The 27,445-nt window shown below is 37.7% G+C and overlaps 1 long non-coding RNA gene across 1 annotated transcript in view; it reads left to right on the top strand.

Moving 5' to 3' along the window:
• Positions 1 to 27,445, top strand: part of LOC141374599 (uncharacterized) — a 55,222-nt gene that overhangs the window by 17,193 nt on the left and 10,584 nt on the right. Inside the window, exons 2-3 of the long non-coding RNA XR_012381615.1 lie at positions 19,104 to 19,308; positions 25,456 to 25,526. This is a non-coding gene — a long non-coding RNA (uncharacterized lncRNA). The remainder of the gene's footprint in view (positions 1 to 19,103; positions 19,309 to 25,455; positions 25,527 to 27,445) is intronic.

Here is a 27,445-nt window from a genome sequence, read left to right as displayed (position 1 = left end):
ATGTATTGTAAACCTTACAACATCTAAAAATTCAAACAAGGAAGGATAGCAAAGAATCCAATAAAGATTTAAAAAATTGATATTAAACTATTTTCAATCCAAAAGAAGGCATGTGGATAAGGAAATAAAATGAGAAAAAAGTGAGACGTAAAAGAAAAAATAACACGTGGTAGTATTAATTCCAATATAAATAAAGTTATTAAAAAAAAGCCTAGTTTAACAATGTAATGAAAAGGCAAATAACATCAGACAGGATACAAACAGAAGATCCACCCATATGCTTTCTACAAGTAGCATACTTTAATAAAAGATATAGATAGGTAAAATTTTAAAGGATAGAAAAAGATATTACACAAATTTATTATATTTATATTGAAAAAAGTAAAATTTAGATAAATTTTTAAAGAATTGAAATCATATGCCTAATATTCTTTTACCAAAACAAGTTGGAAATCAGTTTAAAAATCACTACAGGAATTAGAAAAAAAACCCTATCACTAAGTGATAATTAAAACATAACATATCAAAATTGTAGTATATATCTAGCATAGTGGGGAAATGGATAGCCTTTAACTTTTATAGTAGAGAAAAAGTAAAGGTTAAGTCAATTATCTAAGTTTACAACTTAAGAAGTCAGAAAAGGAAGTACAAATTAAACTCAATGTAAGAAATAAGTAAATAATAAAAATAAGGGCAGGAATCAGTAAAATAGAAAATGGACAAAGAAAACGAATTTCAAACACAGCAAAATTGAGTTATTTGAAAAAAAAAATTCGGTACAACTGATACCCCTCAAGCTAGTTTGATTAACAACAGAAAGAAAAAAAAAAGAAGGAAAACCCAAGTTAAGAATATCAGAAAAGAAAGACAACGGGCATATCATTAGAGAGATTATTACAATTTACATGCAATTATCAACTTTTTTGAATTAATAAAAGTGACATAAGAAGGTACCATCTAAGTAGACATATATAGTAAATTAATGTGTAATTAGAACATTCTCATAAAGAAAATTTCAGTTTCAGATAGCTACATTAGTGAATTCCATCAAACATTTAAAAATAAATACCAAGTTTATGAAACTTCTTTCATTAAATAGAGGAAAAGGGAACAATTACCACCTTATCTTATGAAGTTAGTATTTCCTGAAAGCCAAATCTTAAAACAACCATAACAACCAAAACAACTTAAGGAAATGATAGTAAATGTAGTCTATTAATACATAACAAAGATAATGCATAATGACCAAGTAGGTTGTGACCCAGGAATATAAGTTCAGTTCACCATATTCATAGAAAGAAGGATTTAAAAAAGTAAAACCAATTCAAGCAATGTAGGAAAAATATTTGACAATATTCAACACATTTCCATCATGAAAATTCCTAGTAAACTAGGAATAGAAAGAAACCAAGTATGATTAAGAGCATCTACATAAAACCGACAGCTAGCATTATACTTAGAAATGAAAGAATGAATGCTTTTTTACTAAGTTCTAGAACAAGAAAAATATCTTTTCTCCTCCTTTCTTCTTCTTTTTTTTTTTCTTTAACACTCTTGGACTGAAAGCCCAGCCAATGCAATGAGGCAATGAAAGAAAAGAATGGTATAAACAATAGCAAGGAAAAACAATACTACTAAAAAAAATCTACAAAAATTTGCCGAATAGAAGATCTGTACTCAGTTGATTTCTCTACACTAGCATAAAAATGGAAAATCAAATTTTAAAGAGCTATTTAAAATAAAATAAAAATATGTAAAATATTTAGAATAAATTTTATGAAGAATGTGCAAGATCTCTATAAAAACTGAAAAAAATTAAAAAGAAAATGTAAATATAATTTAAATAAATATAAATTAGATATTGTTCTAATTTGGAAGACTCAATGGTCAAGATGTCAGTTCCCCTAAACTGATTTACAAATTTAATATTAAAACTCAACATTTTTATTATTTTTTAATTGTTATGTTAATCACCATACATTATATCATTAGTTTTTGATGTAGGGTTCCATGATTCATTGTTTGTTCTTAACACCCAGTGCTCCACACAGAATGTGCCCTCTTTAATACCCATCAACAGGCTAACCCATCCCCGCACTCTCCTCCCCTCTAGAACCCTCAGTTTGTTTTTCAGAGTCCATCGTCTCTCATGGTTAGTCTCCCCGTCTGACTTACTCCCCTTCATTCTTCCCCTCCTGCTATCTTCTTCTTTTTCTTTTTTCTTAACATATGTTGCATTATTGTTTCAGAAGTACAGATCTGTGATTCAACAGTCTTGCACAATTCACAACGCTCACCATAGCACATACCCTCCCCAATGTCTATCACACAGCCACCCCATCCCTCCCACCACCCACCACTCTAACAACACTCAGTTTGTTTCCTGAGATTAAGAATTCCTCATATCAGTGAGGTCATATGATACATGTCTTTCTCTGATTGACTTATTTCACTCAGCATAACACATTCCAGTTCCATCCACGTCGTTACAAATGGCAAGATCTCATTCCTTTTGATGGCTGCATAATATTCCATTGTGTATATATACCACTTCTTCTTTATCCATTCATCTGTCGATGGACATCTTGGCTCTTTCCACAGTTTGGCTATTGTGGACATTGCTGCTATAAACATTGGGGTACACGTACCCCTTCGGATACCTACATTTGTATCCTTGTGGTAAATACCCAGTAGTGCAATTGCTGGATCGTATGGTAGCTCTATTTTCAACTGTTTGAGGAACCTCCATACTGCTTTCCAGAGGAGTTACACCAGCTTGCATTCCCACCAACAGTGTAGGAGGGGTACCCTTTCTCTGCATCCCCGCCAACATCTGTCGTCTCCTAAATTGTTAAATTTAGCCATTCTGACAGGTGTGAGGTGGTATCTCATTGAGGTTTTGATTTGGATTTCCCTGATGCCGAGCGATATTGAGCACTTTTTCATGTGTTTGTTGGCCATTTGGATGTCTTCTTTGGAAAAATATCTGTTCATGTCTTCTGCCCATTTCTGGATTGGATTATTTGTTCATTGGGTGTTGAGTTTGATAAGTTCTTTAGAGCTGTTGGATACTACCAATTTATCTGATATGTCATTTGCAAATATTTTCTCCCATTCTGTCGGTTGTCTTTTGGTTTTGTGGACTGTTTCTTTTGCTGTGCAAAAGCTTTTTATCATGATGAAATCCCAATAGTTAATTTTTGCCCTTCCTTCCATTGCCTTTGGCGATGTTTCTAGGAAGAAGGTGCTGTGGCTGAGGTCGAAGAGGTTGCTACCTGTGTTTTCCTTTAGGATTCTGATGGACTCCTGTCTCACGTTTAGGTCTTTCAACCATTTGGAGTCTATTTTTGTGTGTGGTGTAAGGAAATGGTCCAGTTTCATTCTTCTGCATGTGGCTGTCCAATTTTCCCAACACCATTTGTTGAAGAGACTGTCTTTTTTCCATTGGACATTCTTTCCTGCTTTGTCGAAGATTAGTTGACCATAGAGTAGAGGGTCCATTTCTGGGCTCTTGATTCTGTTCCATTGATCTAAGCCTCTGTTTTTGTGCCAGTACCATACTGTCTTGATGATGACAGCTTTGTAATAGAGCCGGAAGTCCGGAATTGTGATGCCGCCAGTTTTGCTTTTCTTTTTCAATATTCCTCTGGCTATTCGGGGTCTCTTCTGGTTCCATACAAATTTTAGGATTATTTGTTCCATTTCTTTGAAAAAAGTGGATGGTATTTTGATGGGGATTGCATTGAATGTTTAGATTGCTCTAGGTAGCATTGACATCTTCACAATGTTTGTTCTTCAATCCATGAGCATGGAACGTTTTTCCTTTTCTTTGTGTCTTCCTCAATTTCTTTCATGAGTATTTTATAGTTTTCTGAGGACAGATCCTTTGCCTCTTTGGTTAAATTTATTCCTAGGTATCTTATGGTTTCCGGTGCAATTGTAAATGGGATTGACTCCTTGATTTGTCTCTCTTCTGTCTTGTTGTTGGTGTATAGGAATGCCACTGATTTATGTGCATTGATTTTATATCCTGCTACTTTACTAAATTCCTGTATGAGTTCTAGCAGTTTTGGGGTGGAGTCCTTTGGGTTTTCCACATACATTATCATATCATCTACAAAGAGTGAGAGTTTGACTTCCTCTTTGCCGATTTGGATGCCTTTGATTTCTTTTTGTTGTCTGATTGCTATGGCTAGGACTTCTAATAATATGTTGAATAACAATGGTGATAGTGGACATCCCTGCCGCGTTCCTAACCTTAGGGGAAAAGCTCTCAGCTTTTCCCCATTGAGAATGATATTCGCTATAGGTTTTTCATAGATGGCTTTTATGATATTGAGGTATGTACCCTCTATCCCTATATTCTGAAGAGTTTTGATCAAGAAAGGTGCTATACATTGTCAAATGCTTTTTCTGCATCTATTGAGAGGATCATATGATTCTTGTTCTTTCTTTTGTTAATGTATTGTATCACCTTGATTGATTTGCGGATGTTGAACCAACCTTGCACCCCGGGGATAAATCCCACTTGGTCGTGGTGAATAATGCTTTTAATGGACTGTTGGATCCTATTGGCTAGTATTTTGGTGAGAATTTTTGCATCCATGTTCATCAAGGATATTGGTCTGGAATTCTTTTTGATGGGGTCTTTATCTGGTTTTGGGATAAAGGTAATGCGGGCCTCATAAAATGAGTTTGGAAGTTTTCCTTCCATTTCTATTTTTTGGAACACTTTCAGGAGAATAGGTATTAATTCTTCTTTAAATGTCTGATAGAATTTCCCTGGGAAGCCATCTGGCCCCGGGCTTTTGTTTCTTGGGAGATTTTTGATGACTGCTTCAATTTCCTTAGTGGTTATAGGTATGTTCAGGTTTTCTGTTTCTTCCTGGTTCAACTTTGGTAGTTGATAATCTCTAGGAAAGCACCCATTTCCTCCAGGTTATCTAAATTGCTGGCATAGATTTACTCATAATATGTTCTTATAATTGTTTGTATTTCTTTGGTGTTGGTTCTGATCTCTCCTCTTACATTCATGATTTTGTTGATTTGGGTCATTTCTCTTTTCTTTTTATGTCTGACCAGGGGTTTATTAATCTTTTTAATTCTTTCAAAGAACCAGCTCCGAGTTTCGTTGATCTGTTCTACTGTTCTTTTGGTTTCTATTTCATTAATTTCTGCTCTGATCTTTATTATTTCTCTTCTCCTGCTTGGTTTAGGCTTTCTTTGCTGTTCTTTCTCCAGATCCTTTAGGTGTAGGGTTAGGTTGTGTATTTGAGACCTTTCGTGTTTCTTGAGAAAGGCTTGTATTGCTATATATTTTCCTCTCAGGACTGCCTTTGCTGTATCCCAAAGATTTTGGACAGTTGTGTTTTCATTTTCATTGGTTTCCATGAATTTTTTAATTCTTCGTTAATTTCCTGGTTGACCCATTCATTCTTTAGTAGGATGCTCTTTAGCTTCCATGTATTTGAGTTCTTTCCGACTTTCCTCTTGTGATTGAGTTCTAATTTCAAAGCATTGTGGTCTGAAAATATGCAGGGAATGATCCCAATCTTCTGCTACCAGTTGAGACCTGATTTGTGACCTAGGATGTGATCAATTCTGGAGAATGTTCCATGAGCACTAGAGAAGAATGTGTATTCCATTGCTTTGGGGTGGAATGTTCTGAATATGTCTGTGAAGTCCATTTTGTCCAGTATGTCATTTAGTCTTTATTTCCTTGCTGATCTTTCGCTTAGATGATCTGTCCATTTCAGTCATGGGGGTGTTAAAGTCCCCCACTATTATTGTATTGTTGTCAGTGTGTTTCTTCACTTTTGTTATTAATTGCCTTCTATAATTGGCTGCTCCCATGTTCGGGGCATAGATATTTACAATTGTTAGATCTTCTTGTTGGTTAGACCCTTTAAGTAGGATGTAGTGTCCTTCTTCATTGCTTATTACAGTCTTTGTTTTGAAATCTAATTTGTCTGATATAAGGATTGCCACTCCAGCTTTCTTTTGGTGTCCACTAGCATGGTAAATTTTTTCCACCCCCTCACTTTCAATCTGAGGGTGTCTTTGGGTCTAAAATGAGTCTCTCGTAGACAGCATATTGATGGGTTTTGTTTTTTCATCCAATATGATAGCCTGTGTCTTTTGATTGGGGCATTTAGCCCATTTACATTCAGGGTAACTATTGAAAGATATGAATTTAGTGTCATTGTATTGCCTGTTAGGTGACTGTTATTGTATATTGTTTGTGTTCCTTTCTGATCTATGCTGCTTTTAGGTTCTCTCTTTGCTTAGAGGTCCCCTTTCAATATTTCTTGGAGGGCTGGTTTCGTGTTTGCAAATTCCTTTCATTTTTGTTTGTCCTGGAAGCTTTTTATCTCTCCTTCTATTTTCAATGACAGCCTAGCTGGATATAGTATTCATCGCTGCATATTTTTCTCATTTAGTGCTCTGAATATATCATGCCAGTCCTTTCTGGCCTGCCAGGTCTCTGTGGATAGGTCTGTTGCCAATCTAATATTTCTACCATTGTAGGTTACAGATCTCTTCTCCCGAGGTTCTTTCAGGATTTTCTCTTTGTCTCTGAGACTCGTAAGTTTTACTACTAGATATCGGGGTGTTGACCTAATTTTATTGATTTTGAGAGGGGTTCTCTGTGCCTTCTGGATTTTGATGCCTGTTTCCTTCCTCACATTAGGGAAGTTCTCAGCTACTATTTGCTCCAATATACCTTCTGCCCCTCTCTCTTTTTCTTCTTCTTCTGGGATACCAATTATTCTAATGTTGTTTCGTCTTATCGTATCGCTTATCTCCCGAATTCTGCCCTCATGATCCTGTAGTTGTTTCTCTCTCTTTTTCTCAGCCTCCTTATTTTCCATCATTTGGTCTTCTATATCACTGATTATCTCTTCTGCCTCATTTATCCTAGCAGTTAGTGCCCCCATTTTTGATTGCACCTCATTAATAGCCTTTTTGATTTTGACTTGGTTAAATTTTAGTTCTTTTATGTCTCCAGAAAGGGCGTCTCTAATAAGTTCCACACTTTTTTCAAGCCTAGCTAGTATCTTTAAAGTCATGATTCTGAACTCTTGGTCCGACATCATACTAATGTCCGTATTGAGTAGGTCCCTGGCTGACGTTACTACCTCTTGTTTTTTTTGCTGAGGTCATTTTTTTTGTCTTGTCATTTTGTCTAGAGGAGAATAGATGAATGAGCAAACAAAATGCTAACAGGGTAATAACGTCCCCAGCAAATATACTCTATACAAATCAGAAAAGACCTGAAACCAGGCGAAATGAAAGGGAAAGAAAGAAATAAGAAAGAGAAAAAAAAAAAGAAAAAGATAGAAACAAAAACAGAATAATACAAAAAAAACAGAATATGATCAAATATGATAAGGCTAGTGCATAAATCAGTGCCACACACTAGATTTTGGGCATATTTTGGTCTGTTAGAAAAAAGTGCCTCCTAAAATTTTCAAGAAGAAAGACATATATGTACAAAATAAGGGTTGATACAATGAAGGGATGGAAAATGATTGTAAAGATGAAAATTATAAAAGATTTTATAAAAGGAATTGATAAGATAAGAAGTTGTTTGAAAAAAGAAAGAAGAAGATTTAAAAAAAAATAAAAAAGGGAGAGAATGTGATCAGTCAGGAGACTAGAACAAAGCCATACACTAGTGATTTAGGGTATATTTTGACCTGTTAGAAGAAACTGTACCTCAAAATTTTAAAGAGAGAATAACTTATATATATATGCCAAAAATAAGGGTAACTACTATGAAGGGATAAAATATGACTCTAAAAATGAAAAATAAAAAATGTTTTTTTAAAAAAGGGATTGTTAAGATGTTCGTTGAAAAAGGGAAAAAGAAAAATTAAAAAAAAACAGTTAAAAAATTAACTTTGAACAACTAATGAATCATGGTAAAAAGCGCCATGAATTCTATGTGTAGTATTCCCCTAGCGCTGGACTTCTCCCATTCTCCTTGACCAGTAAACTTGGTCTTGGCTTGCTGGCTGTTCGTGCTGATCTTCTGGGGGAGGGGCCTGTTGCCGTGGTTCCCAAATGTCTTTGCCAGAGGCAGAATTGCCCTGCCCTTGTGGGTCCCGGCTAAGCAAGCTGCTGGGGTTTGCTCTCAGGAGCTTTTGTTCCCTGCAAGGTCTCGGTACAGCTTTGGAGGACCAGGATGAAAATGGTGGCCTCCCAATCTCCACCCAGAGGAGCTGAGAACTCGGGGCCCCGCTCCTCAGTGCGCCCCAGGGAAAAGCAGTCACTCCCGTCTCCCTGGTCTCCGGCCGCACTGTGTGCTCACCCGGCCTGTGCCCGAGTGTTTCTATCTCTGGCACCCGACCCCGTGTGGAGTCTCCAAACCCAGCAGATCCCTTCGGTGCTCCCGCACCTCTCCTCCCGGGGGGAGGAAGGGGAGTCTCACTGGCTCTGCCGCTTGTTGGGTCCGTGCTGGAGGAGCGGTGGCCCGATTGGGCCACAGATCACAGTTTATGGCAACCCTAAGCTGAGAGCCTGTACCTCGGCTCCATCTCCACAGCCGGCTTCCCCGCTCCGATACCTGGGAGCTCTGCCGCACTCAAGCACCCCTGGTTTTTCTGTGACCCCAAGGGTCCTGAGACCACACTGTCCCACGAGGGTTCCACCCCCCCCGCTTAGCCACTGGAGCGACGTCCCTCAGCGAAGCCAACTTCTAAAAGGTCCAATTTTGTGCTCCGCGGCTCTAGCACTTGCCAGAAGCGGCCGATGGAGGCCCCCTCCCCCGCCGTCTATCCTCCCATATATCGCCCTAGATTCACATCTCCGCATGTCGTACCTTCCAGTAAGTGTTCACTTTTCTGTTCAGAGAGTTGTTGCTATTCTTGTCTTTGATCTCCTGTTGAGTTCGTAGGTGTTCAGAATGGTTTGATCCCTATTCAGCTGAATTCCTGAGACCAGATGAAATCCAGGTCTCCTACTCCTCCGCCATCTTGCTCCACCTCCCAAAACTCAACATTTTTGTAACTGACAAACTGGCACTAAAACTTGTATTGCAAACTAAAAAACCTAAACAATTTTGTTGGGACAAAAAAGCTAATTTAAAGGATTCACATTCTTTATTTCAAGACTTAATATAAAGTCACAAAAATGAAAAGAACATTGTATTTGCATACACATAGCCAAATACATAAATGGAACATCAGATATAAAGCCAAAATATTGAGTTATGCATGTATATTAAGCTAATTTTTGAAAAAACACATAGGTAACACTGGAGGAAAAGATCATCTTTTCAACATTTGGTGCTGTAATAACTGGATAGCTTTATAAAAAATTTCAAACATTTTCTAAATCCATAAACAATATTGAACTTGAGATGGATAATAGACATAAATATGAAAGGTAAAGTAATAAATCTTCTAGAAATAACATAGTATAATGACTTTGTTATCCTGGAGTAGGTAAAGTTTTCCCAAAACAACAACAAAAAAACAGCAGAAATGATATATTGATAAATGGGGCTTAATCAACATTTAATAATTCTATTCTTCCAAAGACAGCATTAAGGCAATTAAAAGGCAAACTGCAGCTGGAAAAAAAAACTCAATACACATATATCTGAGAATGTACTTGTTTACAGAATACATAAAAAAAACTCTTACCAGTTCATAGTAGACAACCGAATAAGAAGGGAGTAAAAATGTTTGAAGAGATATTTTTCAAAGTAAGATATAAAATTGCCCAAATGTGTATGAAAAGATGATTAACACAATTAGTTTTCATCAATTCAAATTATACCAATTCAAACTCACTAGAATAGCTAAAATTAAAAATATGGTAATATATTGTTTTAGTGAGGATGTGGAACAACTTGAACTATCATAAATTGCTGGTGGGAATATAAAATAGTATAACTACATTGGAAAATGATTTTGCAGTTTATTATAATAATAATCATACACCAATTCCACTACTAAAATTTTAGGTATATATGTGCATGTATAAATCTTTACAAATGTATTTATGAACTATATATGTATATATATGTTAAGTATATATGTATATATATGTACATGTATATATACATATATACACACACATAGTTCTGATGCCTGCATTTTCATAGCCAAAAACTAAAAACAACTCATATTCACCAAAAGGAGAGTGAATAAAAAATGATGGTATACTCATACAGTAAAATACTACTCAACAATCAAAATAATGAATTTCTGAGTCACAGGACATTGGTGAATCCCTAAAACATTTTGCTGAGACAAAGAAGCCAGAACAAAAGAGTATGTGCTGTATTGTTTTATTTATTTATTTTTTGTTATTTTGTTTATTTTAAAGATTTTATTTATTTATTTGAGAGAGAGAGAGCACAGAGGGAGAGTGAGAGAGAAAGGCAGACTCCCTGCTGAGCAGAGAGCCCGATGCAAAGCTCGATCCCAGGACCCCGAGATCATGACCTGAGCTAAAAGCAGATGCTTAACCTACCAAGCCACCCAGGCTCCCCTGTATGGTTTTATTTATGTGAAATTCTGGAACAAGCAAATAATCTGTGGTAACAGAAAGCAGAGCAAGATCAATAATTGCCTGAGTTGGTAGTAAGTAATATAATACTGCATGTTAACTCTCTTGCAATAAAAAAAAAAAAATGAATGAATGAAAAGAAATTCAATGAAGAAATTCAATGTGGAATAAAAATATTGTATATTTTTGTTGAGATTGTGATTGTATGGGTATATATATTTTCAGTACTTATTGACCTGTTCTCTTAAACTGCATGATTTTGTTTCAATAAGGTTGAGAAAAAAAATTGAATTACTCATTATAAGTTAATACTTTGTATTTACTGGTTGAACATCAAGAATTGATGACATTATCTAAAGCTTAAACTGGAAGTGTGCAACATCTTTAAAAGTCTGTTTATTTTTGACATGACTATCAAAAAGTATTTGTATATGTAAATAATGTATTTGATATTATTTGTACTTTTAGGTTTTCTTCATTCTGTATCTCATTTTTGTATAGACTTCTGTTTCATTTCCTGTATTCTTTTGATATATATTCTTAATTTTCTTTTTCTTCTTTTGCTTCTATTTCTCCATTCACCAATCTTAATATAAAATGATAGAATATTTGTATTCTATCATTTTATAATTTATAGTATATAAAGTATATATGGTATCTGAATAATTTCATAGTATATTGATTGAGTTAGGAAAAATACTACATGATTTTTGAGAAGTACATGCATGACCTTTTACAATTATTTTAAATTTTTCCTTCAAAAAACAATCTCTCAAATAACATATTTTATTATGTGGCCTTTTGTAATTTCTGTAGATATTAGTAGTTCTTAATAGGAATATAGGTAGAGAAAGGTAGATTTAACTAGTATTTTATTAATTTAGTCTATATCGAGATCTATTGAATGATTTTAAAACTCATTCTTTTATTTTCTACTCTCATAAAAACTAAGTTAACCCCTTTTTAAACTACCAGTTATAGTGTCTACTCTTTAATTATGCCATTATGTCTTCACAGAAAGTAATAAGTCAGCTACATTATTCAGTTTAATAAAAGTAAGGCACTGAATTTCAGGTAATATTTCAATAAGCCAATATTAAACAATATTTCTATCTTTCAATTAGTGCATAATATATAAAGAGTTCTTCATAAGTCTTCTGCAAGAGAAAATGTCATGACAGTCAATGTTCTTGATTGTGGTAAAGTAAAGCAGAAAAATCCAGCACATGTCAAAATTTTATTGGTTTTATTTAAACAAATTTACACAAGGAAAATTAGTTTGTATAAGGAAAAATCATCCTGGTTAGTCTCTTACACAGTCAGTGACTTCAGAATAAGCTAATAGAAAGAGCATATTGCCTCTGCATATTTCTCTAAATGTCTTTGCTCTGGCAGTTAACTTCAGAGATTTTGCAAGGAGTGAATTTCCTAAATTACAATTGTTAGAAAAGAGTTTCTAACAATTTCTAACATCACATCATTATGTGATGTTAGAAAAACAATTTAATGCATATATCTTTATTGCTAGTAAATATTTTCTAATATTGCATATGTTAGAAACATCTGGGAATATCTTGAAGATTTTTAGGGTATCCATAATTATTTTCTTATTGTTGATCATAATGAATATGTCAGCAGTGTGCTAGAGCCTTTTGAAGACCATAAGTCACAAACTACAGCAATCAAAATATCAACAGAATCAGAGTACAGAAGACAATTTCTAGGATTCGAGTTCAAAGCTTGAATATATTTTATGAAATGAGGAAGTCAGTCTGAAAAATGGTATAGGATTGTTTAAACTTTAAAAGAAACAAGGCTGGGGTGCCTGGGTGGCTCAGTAAGTTGTCTGACTTCTTCTCAGGTCCTGATCCCAGCATCCTGGGATTGAGCCCAGTGATGGGCTCCCTGCTCAACAGGGAGTGTGCTTCTGGCATTCCATCTCACTCTGCCCCTCTCCCCACTTGTGTGAGTGAACTCTCTCTCTCTCTCTCTCTCTCTCTCTCTCTCTCTCTCTCTCTCTCTCTCTCGTGTGTCCTCTCTCTCAACTAAATAAATAAAATCTTTTTTTGTTTTTCTTTTTTTAAAAGAAACAAACCAACAAAGCACAAAATGTCATACATTGGATATCCTGCAGACACTTTCAGTTCCTTGCATATATCCCTTGGTACTAGTTTTTTCAGTATGCACTCATGGTTTCCTTAAAAAGCAGCTATGACTGTCTGAAGACTTTCTCTAGTCTCATAAGCTTGTGGGGGCACCATCACTTTTGCTGCATTTTACTGGTCAAAATCAGTCAGACTGCACTCCTAGACTTAAGTCTTGGGGTAGTCTACACACTTTAATGGCAAAAGCTGCAAAATTTTATTGCAATAAATGTAAATACAGAAGTGGTTGTGGGTTGGGGGGACTCTAACCATTTTTTCAACTATAATATCAACTCCAATAACTGGTCCGTTATTCATGAATATCTCACTACATAAGCTCAGGCTTACGTCAGGATTTCCAAATATTATTTCCAATTATGACAATAGTCTCAGTGAACCAGCATGTCATTTTCTACATCAGACCTGGTTGTAGTTTTTCTACATCAGACCTGGTTGTAGACCTGCCATATCCAAAAGATATGGCACCTTTTGATTCAGACAACTATGAACTAGAAAGACAAGTTAATTCCCCCACACTCTAATACATTTATAATCACTACTATCAGGTAAAGGGGAATATCCAAATTATTCAAAATTGCCTATTGGGAAAAGTTCCAAGATGATGTTAATATTAGGTAAACTAAAATGTTATTTTGTAATGTAAAATGTAATGTTCTCCCATTTTTAGAGTGGGAAATTGTGAAAACTAGGTAGTAACTGGAATCCTGTCCAAAGTCCACTCTAAAGTGGTACCATTTTCCTGGTTTTCTTCAATCACCATGTGAATAATTAGTTGGGAAATACTTATAACCTTACAGAAAGCTAATACTTGTTCCCTGATCAGTGAAGACATTATTGAAAAAGCCAGTAGAAGAACCCAAGTTACCTCTCTTCAAAGCCTAACAAGATTGTACATCAGAAGCAATACTGCATCCCAGAGGGAATTTCAGAGGTTACCACCACCCTCCAACACCACAAGAGGCAGAGTGGATGGCCCCATAACATCTCCATTCAATTCACTATTTATTCCCTTTAAAATCCAGGTGGATCATGGAGTATTCTACAGTACATGGGAAAAGCAGAGATAAACATTCTCTTGCCTCAGGAACCACAGGGATCTCAGTCATTTAAAAATTTTGTGCATCACTGACCCACTGCAGTGATGAAATGGAAATGAACAGAGTAATATAAATGGGTAAATAAATATTCTTGGAGCTCTTTTAACATCCAGAGAGTGAAATATATAGAAAACTTACATCAAAGACTCCCTAAAATGCTGGAGAAAAGCCATGACTTGAACATTTCTGAGATAACTATTTGAAAACAAAACAAAACAAAAAACAAAGAAACAAACCTAAAAAACAAAAACTCTTGGCATAGTGTTAGGCCTTTGTAAAGACTGAACACCTGACCATTGATAATCAAATGAAAATGTGCTCAGGGATGCCCAACATGGGCTTAGTATTGTCAATTCTGTGAGCCATAGATTGACTAGGGACAGCAACAATCCATTACATGATGGAAATGGTGCTTTTGAGATCATTCTTTAGACCTTTCAGAGGATACAGATAATTTTCTTGAGCAGATGGCTGAGCTTCCCATATCACCCAATTATATTGTAGCAACATTTCTCTTTCAGTACATTTATTGCCTTACAGTAGGCATGAACCATTTCTGGAGTATGAAATGAGCTTACACATGATTTATGATGGGTTGTTTGTCTTAAAACATCCATGTAGCTTAACTATTTCCCCACTCAGGGATGACTCCAGCACTCAGAGACGGTCTTAAAGGAAAGTGTTCAGGAAAAATCTTCCACCTATGCAGACTCTGAGTACTCCATTTAGTCTATTTTATATGGTGAGAGAATAGTTTGAGGTATGCATTTATATATACAGAATCATGACCAGGGAAAATTACTTCCTTTGCTAATCAGTAGTCTGGGGGGAGGAAAATTAGAAGATCAGAGACAAAGAAGTCTACAGGAAAAAAGCAATTAAATAGAACTATGGTAATAGGTGTGAAATGGAAAGACAGTTATAGCTCATATAGTTGAGCACCAAAAAGCATCCTCCACAAAAAAAGACACTGGATAATCAGGAGACAGTATGACTCTTCCTGTGGATATTAAATATCCTCTCTCATCTGCCACTCTAGTGTCCCACCTATGAGCCCAAATGGAATGACCACGATGCCAGGTCTCCTTCTAAAGACTGCTTTAGTTAATACATGTTACTCAATGCATATCCTGTTAGCAGCTGATCCTTTCTATGGTTTCATTCTTCAAAGAGACTAGCTAGCTATTTGATAGATAAATGATTGCATCACACCTCTTCTAAACTGGAGGGGGCAATTTGTCCTTCTCATAATTAACAGCTACTCTGGTTATCAGTTCATCATTTTTTAAAAATTAAACTCTCTACCCAACATGGGGCTCAAACTCATGATCCCCAAGATCTAGCATTGCATACTCTATAGACTGAGCCTGTCAGGTGCCCCATGATATCAGTTTATCTTTTAAGAACCTTAGTGTTTTGTCAGCACCTCCTTTGGTTTTGTAGATTGTCTACTTTACTAGATTAACTAATTTACTGACACAGGATACTATCTAACACCAGTGGATGGGTTTTATGGCAAATAAGTTTCTATAATGGATTTCTTTTCTTGAAATCTGTAAATGTGCAGAGCCAGAATTGTGTAGACAGGAAGCACAAATTCTAGATCACTGTGATTAATGTCATGGAGGGAGGGAACCTACTTCCACCTATTGGTTTCTGGACTCAAGTATTTTATCTACTCGGGAATAGGGCTACATAATATTTAGTGATTTAGCATGTATACTGTGTCCTGGAGGATGAAGTAGGTTGTTACCTCCATGGTAGCACTTCAGCTATACTTTCAATAAGTTTCTTTCAGGTCAACATTTTCTCTGTGTGATGTCACATGTGATAAAACCAGTGCATCATATTGTTGCAAACCTATTCCCATACTTCCTTTTCTGTAAAGGAAGAACCTGGCCCTGATGCACTATTAAGTCAAATTCTGTAACAGTGGATCCAATAATCTTAAACTCTAAAATAGTGATGCTTATTTAGGCCTTATAAGTATATACTCCTGTCTAGCCAAGGGATTCTGTTTGGATCTTTTGGCAGGCTTTTATAGGTGAATTGAAGCAGAAACCCTTAGGATTTTGGAGCGAAGCCCTAACATCCTTCACAGATAATTACTCTTTTTTTGAGAAATGACTCTTGGCAACCTACTGGACCTTAGTATAGACCAAATACTTAGCCATGAACCACCAAGTTACTATGCAACCTGAGCTACCCATCATGAAGTGGGTATTATCTGACCAACCAATTTATAAAGTTTGACATGCACGACAGAACTCCATCATCAAAAGGAAGTATATTTATAATTGTACCCAAACAGGTCCTGAAGGCACAAGTTACATAACAAAGGAACCCATGGTCCCCACTGATGCTGGACTGCCTTCTCTCTCCCAGCCTGCATCTATGGTCTCATGGGATGTTCCCTACAATCATTTGGCAGAGGAAGAAAGACTTAGGCCAGATTCACATTTAATTCTGCACAATATGCTGGCACTATCTCAAAGTGGACATCTGTATCATTATATTTCCTTTCTGGAAAGGAAATACTCTCAATTGGGCAGAACTTTGAACAGTGCACATGGCTGTTCATTTGTTTGGAAGGAGAAATGATGAGATAAAGAATTACCAATCCATGGCTGTGGCAAATGGCTTGGCTGGGTAATCAGGGACTTTGAAGGCACATGGTTGAAAAATTGGTGACAAGGAAATCTGGGGGAGGGGGATGTGGATAGACTTTACAGAATGGGAAAAGCATGAACATATTTGTGTCCCATGTGAGAGTTCACTAAAGGGTGACCTCAGAAGAGGACTTAAAAATCAAGTGGAGAGGATGATCTGTTCTTTGAATAACAGTCAGCTTCTTTCTCCAGCCACCTGTTATTATCCAAAGGTTTATGAATAAAGTGATCTTGCTGACAGGAATAGGAATTATGCATGGGCTTAGCAACATGGCCTTCTGCTCACCAAGGCTGACTAAGTTTTGGCCACTGCTGAGTGCCCAACTGCCAGTAGCAGAAAACAACACTAAGTCTCAGATATAACACTCTTCCCCAGGGGGATTAGCTAGCTACCTGGAGGTAGTGTTGAATACATTGGACCTGCTCATCATGGAATGGCAGCTTTTTGTCCTTATTGAAATAGACATTTACTTTGGATATGGATATGTCTTCCCTGAATGTAATGCTTCTTCCAAAACTACAATCTGTGGACTTACATAATGCTTAATTCACTGTCAAGATATTGCATACAGCATTGTTTCTGATCAAAGAACTCACTTCACAGAAAATGAAGTCTATCAGTGGGCCTATCCTCATGGAATTCACTGATCTTACCACGTTCCCCATCATCCTGATGTAGCTGGTTTTTTGAGTACTCAATTATAGTGCCAGCTATGTGGCAATACCTTGCCAGTCTGAGACAAGGTTTGTCGGAAGTTTATGTTCTCAACCTCCAATAAGTGGTGCTATTTCTCTCATAGCCAAGGTTCGTAGGTCCAGGAATCAAGTGGTGGAAATTGGAGGGGCACCACTCACTATTACCTCTAGTAATCCATTAGCAAAATTTCTGCTATTTATTCCCATGGCTTTATGCTCTGTGGACCTAGATATCTTAGTTCTAGAGGGAAGAATGCTTCTACCAGAACACCCAGAAATGATTCTATCGAATTGCAAGTTAAGACAGCTGCCCAGCATCTTTGGTCTCCTTATACTTCTGGATAAACAGGCAAAGAAGAGGGTTAGTATTCATACTAGAGAGATTGATCTTCACTACCGAAGGGGAAATTGTGCTACTACTCCACAATGGAAATAAGGAAGAGCATGTAGAGCATGGTAGAACACAGGAGATGCTTTAGGGCCTCTCTTAGTATTACCATGCCCTATAATTAAGGTCAATGGAAAACTACAACAACCCAGTCCAGGCAGGGTTACTAATGGCCAAGACCCTTTAGGAATAAAGGTTTGGGTCACCTCACCAGATAATGAACCATGACCCTGAGGTGCTTCGACGAGCATAAGGAATATGGAATGGATAGTGGAAGAAGGTAATTTTGAAAAGCAGCTATGACCACTGACCAGTTATAGAAAGAAAGATTGTAATTATCATGAGTATTTTCTCTTTACTTGTTATGAATACATTTGTGTATGTGTGTGTATTAAGCATATATGTAAATTTTTTCCATATATATGTACACCCTTGTTTTCTTTCTTCTCTTATTCCCTTACCATGTAACATAAGATGTTTTGGCTTCGTATTATATATAAGTATTATTAATTTTATATCATAATATATAAACTATGGAGTATCAAGAAGAGTAAACATCACTCAGTACTTTTATTTCCTCTTCTAAGGAAGTTTTGGTGCATTTTCAGTTATACACAGGACAGTAGTAACATGTGAGGCAGAATTTTGATCTTGTTATTGTACTAATTTTGAAATTAAGTATGGTTTAGGGAGATGTATGTAGGTGTCAGGTTGACTAGGGATGGACTTGTGATGGCTAATTTTATGTGTCAACTTCACTGGGACATGGAGTACCCAGATATCTGGTTAAACATTATTTTGGGGTATATCTGTAAGGGTGTTTCCAGAAGGGATTAGCGTTTGAACTGCTGGACTGAGTTAAGCTGATTGCTCTTCCCAAAGTGTATGGTTATCATCCAATCCACTGAGGGTATGAATAGAAATAGGCAGAGGAAGGTCAAATTCACTCTCTGTTGAATAAGTACATCAATATACTCAGACCTTCAGACTCACACTGAAATCATCCTCATCAGCTCTCTTACTCTCAGGCCTTTGAACTACATACACTACTGGCCTTCCTGGGGTCTCCAGCTTGTAGACAGCAGATTGTTGAACTTTTTAGGCTCATTAATTGCATGAACCCATACTTTATACATTTTATAATAAATCTTTAATTATATATACATTTAATATTTATATATTCTGTTTCTCTGGGTAAGCTTGACTAATACAGCTCTTGGGATAAATACATCTAGGAGAAGGAAAGGAAGCAGGATTGGGGAAGGGAAGGAATTGGGACTGGGCAAAAGGATAAGTTGGGTAACAGTGCAGCCATATACTGCCTCAGTATATCCCATGGAGTGGTATAAAACTGGGATTGCCTTCAGAATTGTCACAATTTGAGATAGGAGGATGACCAGTCTTTAATGTAGGTTTTCCAGAAACGGAAACCCAACCTTTCAAAAGATGACTGTCTTTATAGCCAAGGGCAAGTCAACAAGATAAACTTCCTAAGGCTGAGAATTTTTCTTTTTCTTTTCTTTCTTTTCTTTTCTTTTCCTTTCTTTCTTTTTTTTTTTTTTTTTAGTTTTGAAGGGAGAGCTGACTGGTAAAGAAATAACCTATGAGAAGGACTAGGAAAGATAGTGGAGGAGTAGGGGATCCTATTTCAACTGGTCCTCAGAATGGAGCTGGATATCTACCAGACCACTATGAGCACCCATGAAACCAGCCTGAGATGTAAGAAGATCTGGATGTCTACAAACAGAATATCACAGGTGGTTGGTTTCGAGGTACGAAGCGGGGAGCTGTGATTCTGCGGGCAGATATTGGAGGACAAATGGCAGTGGGAGGGAGCCTGGCCGTGGGGATCCTACACCACTGGTGAGCGACAGCCTCATGCGCTGGGGATGGGGCACAGACTCGCAGACCTGTAGCGGTGGGGAAAAGACTTTAGGACAGCCCCTGGGGCAAAAACCAGGAGCGGTGGGGTCACATGTGTGATCTGGGGGCAGCTGGCGGTTTTAGAAGCACAAAGGGCAGAGACGTGCTCTGACCTGGAGGCAGGACTGGGGGTGCTGTGGAGGGGTGCACAACCCAGGCCATTGCAGTTTATAGCAGCACAGACAGAAACGGAGACAATGTGGCCTGGAAAGCTCACTGAAGAACAGACTGTGTTCTCTCTGCTCTGAAGCAGAGGGTTGGAAATGGTCTCTTCTGCTCTGACTCAAGGAAGAGATGCCAAAAGCTGCCAGGGAAAGCCACCAGAGAACAAAAACCCCAAAAACTGATTCCCGTGGAGCCCATCCCCCACCACAGGGGTCAGGGCAACTCCACCCAAACAGGGTTGCCTGAGAAACAGCATGGCAGGCCCTTCCCCCAGAAGACAGGCTGGGAAAATAAGAGGCCAGCAACCTTAAGGTTCCAAGAAAACAGGTGCATTTTGCTTGGGTTCTGGTCAATAATTTGGACTCTATACATTCCCTCAAACACCCATCAACAGAATGACTAGGAGGAGGAGCCCCCAAAATAGAAAAGACTCAGAGATTATGACTTATGCTGCAGATTTACAAACGGATGCAGATATAACCAAGATGTCAGAGATGGAATTCAGGCTAGCAATTGTGAAGACAATAGCTAGAAGGGAGAAATCAATTAATGTCAACATAGAGTCTCTAAGGGTAGAAATGAAAGCTGAATTAGCAGAACTTAAAAATGCTATCATTGAGATCCAATCCAATTTAGATAATCTAACAGCTAGGGTAACTGAGGCAGAAGAACAAATAAGAGACCTGGAAGACAATATAATAGACAAAAAGAGAAAAGAGGAGGCCAGGGAAAAACAACTCAGAATCCATGAAAATAGAATCAGAGAAATAAGTGACACCATGAAGAGTTCCAATATCAGAATAATTGGAATCCCGGAGGGAGTGGAGAGAGAGAGAGAGGACTAGAAGATGAATTTGAACAAATCGTAGCTGAGAACTTCCCTAATCTGGGGAATGAAACAAACATTCGTGTCCTAGAGGCAGAGAAGACCCCTCCCAAGATCAAGGAAAACAGGTCAACACACCAGCATGTAATAGTAAAACTTGCAAATCTTAGAACCAAGGAAACCATCTTAAGGGCAGATAGGGGGGAGAGATTCCTTACGTACAGAAGGAGGAACATCAGAATAACATCAGACCTATCCACAGAGACTTGACAAGCCAGAAAGGCCTGGCAAGACATATTCAGGGTACTAAATGAGAAGAACATGCAGCCAAGAATACTTTATCCGGCAAGGCTGTCATTTAGAATGGATGGAGAGATGCAGAGCTTCCACGACTGGCAGAAACTGAAAGAATATGTGACCACTAAGCCAGCCCTGCAAGAAATATTAAGGGGGGTGGTATAAAAGGAGAAAGCCCCCAAGAGTGATATACGACAGAAATTTACAGGGACAAGCTATAAAAACAATGTCTTCACAGGCAACATAATGACAATTAATTCATATCTTTCAATAATTACTCTCAACATAAATGGCCTAAATGCTCCCATAAAACGGCACAGGGTTGCAGATTGGATAAAAAGACAGGACCCATCCATATGCTGCCTACAAGAGACTCATTTGGGACCTAAAGATATATCCAGACTAAAAGTAAAGGGATGGAGATCCATCTTCCATGCCAGCGGACCTCAAAAGAAAGCTGAGGTAGCAATTCTTATATCAGACAAATTAAATTTTAAACTAAAGTCTGTAATTAAAGACACAGAAGGACATTATATCATTCTTAAAGGGTCTATGCAACAAGAAGATCTAACAATTGTAAATATCTATGCCCCCAACATGGGAGCAGCCATCTATATAAGCCAACTGTTAACCAAAATAAAGAGTCATATTGATAACAATACGTTAGTTGTAGGAGACCTCAATACTCCACCCAGCAATGGCCAGATCATCTAAGCAGAAAACCAACAAGGAAACAAGAGCTTTGAATGATACACTGGATCAGATGGAACTCATAGATATTTACAGAACATTCCATCCTAAAACAACAGAATACTCATTCTTCTCGAGTGCACATGGAACTTTCTCCAGAAGAGACCACATACTGGGTCACAAATCAGGTGTCAACTAATACCAAAAGATTGAGATTATTCCCTGCATATTCTCAGACCACAATGCTTTAAAACTGGAACTCAATCACAAGAAAAAATTTGGCAGAAATTCAAACACTTGGGAGCTAAAGACCACTCTGCTCAAGAATGTTTGGGTCAACCAGGAAATCGAAGAAGAACTTAAACAATTCATGGAAATCAATGAGAATGAAAACACATCAGTCCAAAACCTATGGGATACTGCAAAGGCCATCCTAAGGGGGAAATACATAGCCATCCAAGCCTCACTCAAAAAAAATAGAAAAATCCCAAATTCACCAACTAACTCTACACCTTAAAGAACTAGAGAAAAAGTATCAAAAGTATCTAAGCAACTCCTTAGAAGAGAAATAATTAAAATTAAAGCAGAGATCAATGAATTAGAAACCAGAAACACAGTAGATCAGATCAACAAAACCAGAAGTTGGTTCTTTGAAAGAATTAATAAGATTGACAAACCACTGGTCAGACTTATCCAAAAGAAAAGAGAAAGGACCCAAATTAATAAAATTATGAATGAAAGGAGAAAGATCACGACTAACACCAAGGAAATAGAAACAATTATTAGATATTATTAACAACAACTATATGCCAATAAACTGAGCAATCTGGGTGAAATGGAGGCCTTCCTGGAAGCCTATAAGCTGCCAAGACTGAAGCAGGAAGAAATTGACAACCTGAATAAGCCAATAACCTGTAACGAGATTGAAGCAGTGATCAAAAACTTCCCAAAAAATAAGAGTCCAGGGCCTGATGGATTCCCTGGGGAATTCTACCAAACATTCAAAGAAGAAATAATACCTATTCTACTGAAGCTGTTTCAAAAAATAGAAAGAGAAGGAAAACTTCCAAACTCATTCTATGAGGCCAGCATTACCTTAATCCCCAAACCAGGCAAAGACCCCATCAAAAAGGAGAATTTCAGACCAATATCCCTGACGAATATGGATTCCAAAATCCTCAACAAAATCCTAGCTAATAGGATCCAACAATACATTAAAAAGATCATCCACCACGACCAAGTGGGATTTATCCCGAGGATGCAAGAATGGTTCAACATTTGCAAATCAATCAATGTGGTAGAACACATTAATAAGAGGAGGGAGAAGAAGCATATGGTCCTCTCAATTGATGCAGAAAAAGCATTTGACAAAATACAACATCCTTTCCTGATTAAAACTCTTCAGAGTATAGGGATAGAGGGAACATTCCTCAAGTTCATAAAAATCCATGTATGAAAAACCCACAGCGAATATCATCCTCAATGGGGAAAAGCTGAGAGCCTTTCCCTTAAGATCAGGAACACGTCAAGGATGTCCACTCTCGCCACTATTGTTCAACATAGTACTAGAAGTCCTAGCAACAGCAATCAGACAACAAAAAAGAAATAAAAGGTATCCAAATTGGCAAAGAAGAAGTCAAACTCTCTCTTTTTGCAGACGACATGGTACTTTATGTGGAAAACCCAAAAGACTCCCCCCCCCAAATTGCTAGAACTCATACAGCAATTCAGTAATGTGGCGGATAAAAAAACAATGCACAGTAATCAGTTGCTTTCTTATACACTAACAACACAACGGTAGAAAGAGAAATTAGAGAAACGATTCCATTTACAATAGCACCAAAAACCATAAGATACCTCAGAATAAACCTAACCAAAGAGGTAAAGGATCTATACTCTAGGAACTACAGAACACTCCTGAAAGAAATTGAAGAAGGCACAAAAAGATGGAAAAATATTCCATGCTCATGGATCGGAAGAATAAACATTGTTAAAATGTCTACCCAGAGCAATCTATACCTTCAATGCCATCCCGATCAAAATCCCAATGACATTTTTCAAAGTGCTGGAACAAACAATCCTAAAATTTGTATGGAATCAGAAAAGTCCCCGAATCACCAAGGAAATGTTGAAAAAGAAAAACAAAGCTGGGGGCATCACGTTGCCTGATTTCAAGCTATATTACAAAGCTGTGATCACCAAGAAAGCATGGTACTGGCACAAGATCAGACATACAGATCAATGGAACAGGATAGAGAGCCCAGATATGGACCCTCAACTCTATGGTCAAATAATCTTTGACAAAGGAGGAAAAAACATGCAATGGAAAAAAGACAGTCTCTTCAACAAATGGTGCTGGGAAAATTGGACAGCCACATGCAGAAGAATGAAACTCGACCATTCTCTAACACCATACACAAAGATAAATTCAAAGTGGATGAAGGACCTCCATGTGAGATAGGAATCCATCAAAATCCTAGAGGAGAACATAGGCAGTAACCACTTTGACATCGCCCACAGCAACTTCTTTCAAGATACATCTCCAAAAGCTAGTGAAACAAAAGCAAAAATGAACTTTTGGGACTTCATCAGGATAAAAAGCTTCTGCACAGCAAAGGAAACAGTCAACAAAACAAAGAGGCAACCCACAGAATGGGAGAAGATATTTGCAAATGACACTACAGATAAAGAGCTGGTATCCAAGATCTATAAAGAACTTCTCAAACTCAACACCCAAAAAACAAATAATCAAGTCAAAAAGTGGGCAGAAGGGGCGCCTGGGTGGCTCAGATGGTTAAGCGTCTGCCTTCAGCTCAGGTCATGATCCCAGGGTCCTGGGATCGAGTCCCGCATCGGGCTCCCTGCTGGGCGGGGAGCCTGCTTCTCCCTTTGCCTCTGCCTCTCTCTCTCTCTCTCTCTCTCTGAATCTCATGAATAAGTAAATAAAAAAAAACATTAAAAAATAGAACCTCTTAGGTCAATCATTTAAAAAAAAAGTGGGCAGAAGATATGAAAAGACACTTCTCTGAAGAAGACATACAAATGGCTAACAGACACATGAAAAAATTTTCATCATCATTAGCCATCAGGGAAATTCAAATCAAAACCACACTGAGATACCAACTTACACCAGTTAGAATGGCAAAAATTGACAAGGCAAGAAACAACAAATATTGGAGAGGTTGTGGAGAAAGGGGAAGCCTCTTACACTGTCGGTGGGAATGCAAGTTGGTACAGCCACTTTGGAAAACAATGTGGAGGTTCCTCAAAAATTTAAAAATAGAGCTACCCTATGACCCAGCAATTGCACTCCTGGGAATTTACCCCACAGACATAGATGTAGTGAAAAGAAGGACCATATGCACCCCAATGTTCATAGCAGCAATGTCCGCAATAGTCAAACTGTGGAAAGAGACGAGATGCCCTTCAACAGATGAATGGATAAAGAAGATGTGGTCCATATATACAATGGAATATTACTCAGCCATCAGAAAGGATGAATACCCAACTTTTACATCAACATAGATGGGACTGGAGGAGATGATGCTAAGTGAAATAAGTCAAGCGGAGAAAGTCAATTATCATATGGTTTCACTTATTTATGGAACATAAGAAATAGCATGGAGGCCATTAGGAGAAGGAAGGGAAAAATGAAGGGGGGGGAATCAGAGGGAGAGACGAACCATGAGAGATGATGGACTATGAGACACAATCAGGGTTTTAGAGGGGAGGGCAGAGGGGGATTGGTTAGCCGGGTGATGGGTATTAAGGAGGGCACGTACTGCATGGAGCACTGGGTGTTATATGAAAACAATGGATCGTGGATCACCACATCAAAAACTAATGATGTATTGTATGGTGACTAACATAACATAATAAAATTTTAAAAAATCTTTAAAATAAAAAAAAATAACTTATGAAAGTTACCTAAATCTGAAGCTTTTACTATCACCTGGTTACTTTGTATTTCTCAGCTCAGTGGACCAGAAGATAAGTAAAGAAATTATTCTATTTGCAGACAGAAACAGCTGTGATTATTACGGGGAGCTGGAATTGCTAGCACACAATGGATGCATGTGTGAACTTGAGGTATTTGATGTGCCATTTCTTATTACTTCCACACCTAGTGAAAATGGTGAATGAGCAATCACAGGAAATGTGAAATAATAAGATAAGCAAAGACTCAGATCACACAGGCATGAAAGTGTATAGCACATAATCAGGGAAACAAACTTCTCCAGCTGCATAACTTGTTGAGAATGATGAGAAACTAGAAGAGATGTTGGAGAAGGAAAATAATGACTTTCAAGGACAGTTGCAGCAGTGAGATCTACAGCATGTCTCTAATTCTTGTGTATTAAGTCTGTTGTAGAGATTGCATCCCTTAAAGTTATTGGCACAGGAATACATATATATGAAACACGAGCAGATCAATATGGTACAAGTGGTGAACTGCTTCAGGAACTTCTGATACCTAAAATTGCATCCTCTCTATCCCACCTCTGATTTCAGGCATTTTTTGATAGATTGTTTCCTTGGATGCTTGAACTCATTTTGCTTTACAGCATTTTGTTTCTAGTGTCAGTACTGCATCTCTGCCTCCTATCCTCAGGCTTTACAGCCCCCACCAATAGTGGCAGAACTTGCATATACAACTTGCAGAGGTATTAGCTTCCCAAATGCTAAGACACGTAATGAATAAATGATCCAATCTCCCACTATTTAGTCAGTTACTTCTTTTTTTTTTTAAGATTTTAGTTATTTATTTGAGAGAGAGAGCACAAGCAGGGAAGGGGGGAGGGGCAGAGGAAGAGGGAGAAGCAGATTTCCCAAGGAGCGGGATGCAGGGCTTTATCCCAGGACCCTGAGATCATGACCTGAGCCGAAGACAGAAGGTTAACCCACTGAGTCACGCAGACACCCCTTAATCAGATAATTCTTAAAGACATTCTTTATACATTCAGGAGATCCCAGAGGAATTGAACCTTGCTACACACAAACCCATTTGATTAATGGGTTTTGATATCAAGGTTTAAATTATGAATCTTACAGCAAAAGTGTCTGTTACTCTAGTAACAACCTAAAAGCTGTGTTTTCATGAGTTCTGAAACTAAATCTAATTGTGTTGCCTTGAAACATTGGAGAATTCTAAGATTTCTGTTGTTTAAATGTAAAAACTTTTTTTTTCTGTTTCTAATGTGAGAATTTCAGTTGCTCAATTACTTCATTGGTCTTTTCTGTGATATTCTGCCCTTTGGTTTTAAGTGTGTCATTGAAGGGAGAGACCACTTTGAAAACTGACTTCTTTTGAAGGCAAAATACTCTTGTTCTTCACTCCATGCACTGAACTGTGATCACTTCTGTACTCTTCTTTATCACTGTATAGCAAAGAACACTCATTGAGTTCAAAGAAAGCTCTACCACATGGATGAGGAAAAGCAGATGCATCAGAGAATGAGAATCAAGCAGATATACATGCTACTTCCATTTTCCTATTCTTTCTCCTCTGGGGATTAAAATGGGAGCTACTTCATCCAGTGAACAATACACATTAATAACAGCAACTTAAAAAACTTTTTTTTTAATTCTCTGGAAACTTGAAACCTATTTGAATGATCAAAAAGTTATGCCATTTGGGGGGGCGGAGCAAGATGGCGGAGGAGTAGGAGACCTAGATTTCGTCTGGTCTCAGGAATTCAGCTGAATAGGGATCAAACCATTCTGAACACCTACGAACTCAACAGGAGACCGAAGAAGAGAGTAGCAACAACTCTCTGAACAGAAAAGTGACCACTTTCTGGAAGGTAGGACGTGCGGAGAAGTGAATCCGAGGCGATATTCGGGAGGATGGACGGCGGGGGAGGGGCCTCCGCTGGCTGCTTCTGGCAAGTGCTAGAGCCGCGGAGCACAAAATCGGACCTTTTAGAAGTTGGCTCCGTGGAGGGATGTCGCTGCAGTGGCTAAGCGGGGGGTGGAATCCTCCCGGGACAGTGTGGTCTCAGGACCCT

The sequence above is a fragment of the Callorhinus ursinus genome, unplaced genomic scaffold (genome assembly GCF_003265705.2).
Source record: "Callorhinus ursinus isolate GAN/ISIS: 27379988/994484 unplaced genomic scaffold, GSC_fseal_2.0 scaffold19, whole genome shotgun sequence".
In the NCBI taxonomy this organism is placed as follows: domain Eukaryota; kingdom Metazoa; phylum Chordata; class Mammalia; order Carnivora; family Otariidae; genus Callorhinus; species Callorhinus ursinus.
This window is presented reverse-complemented; position numbering and strand designations above follow the sequence as displayed.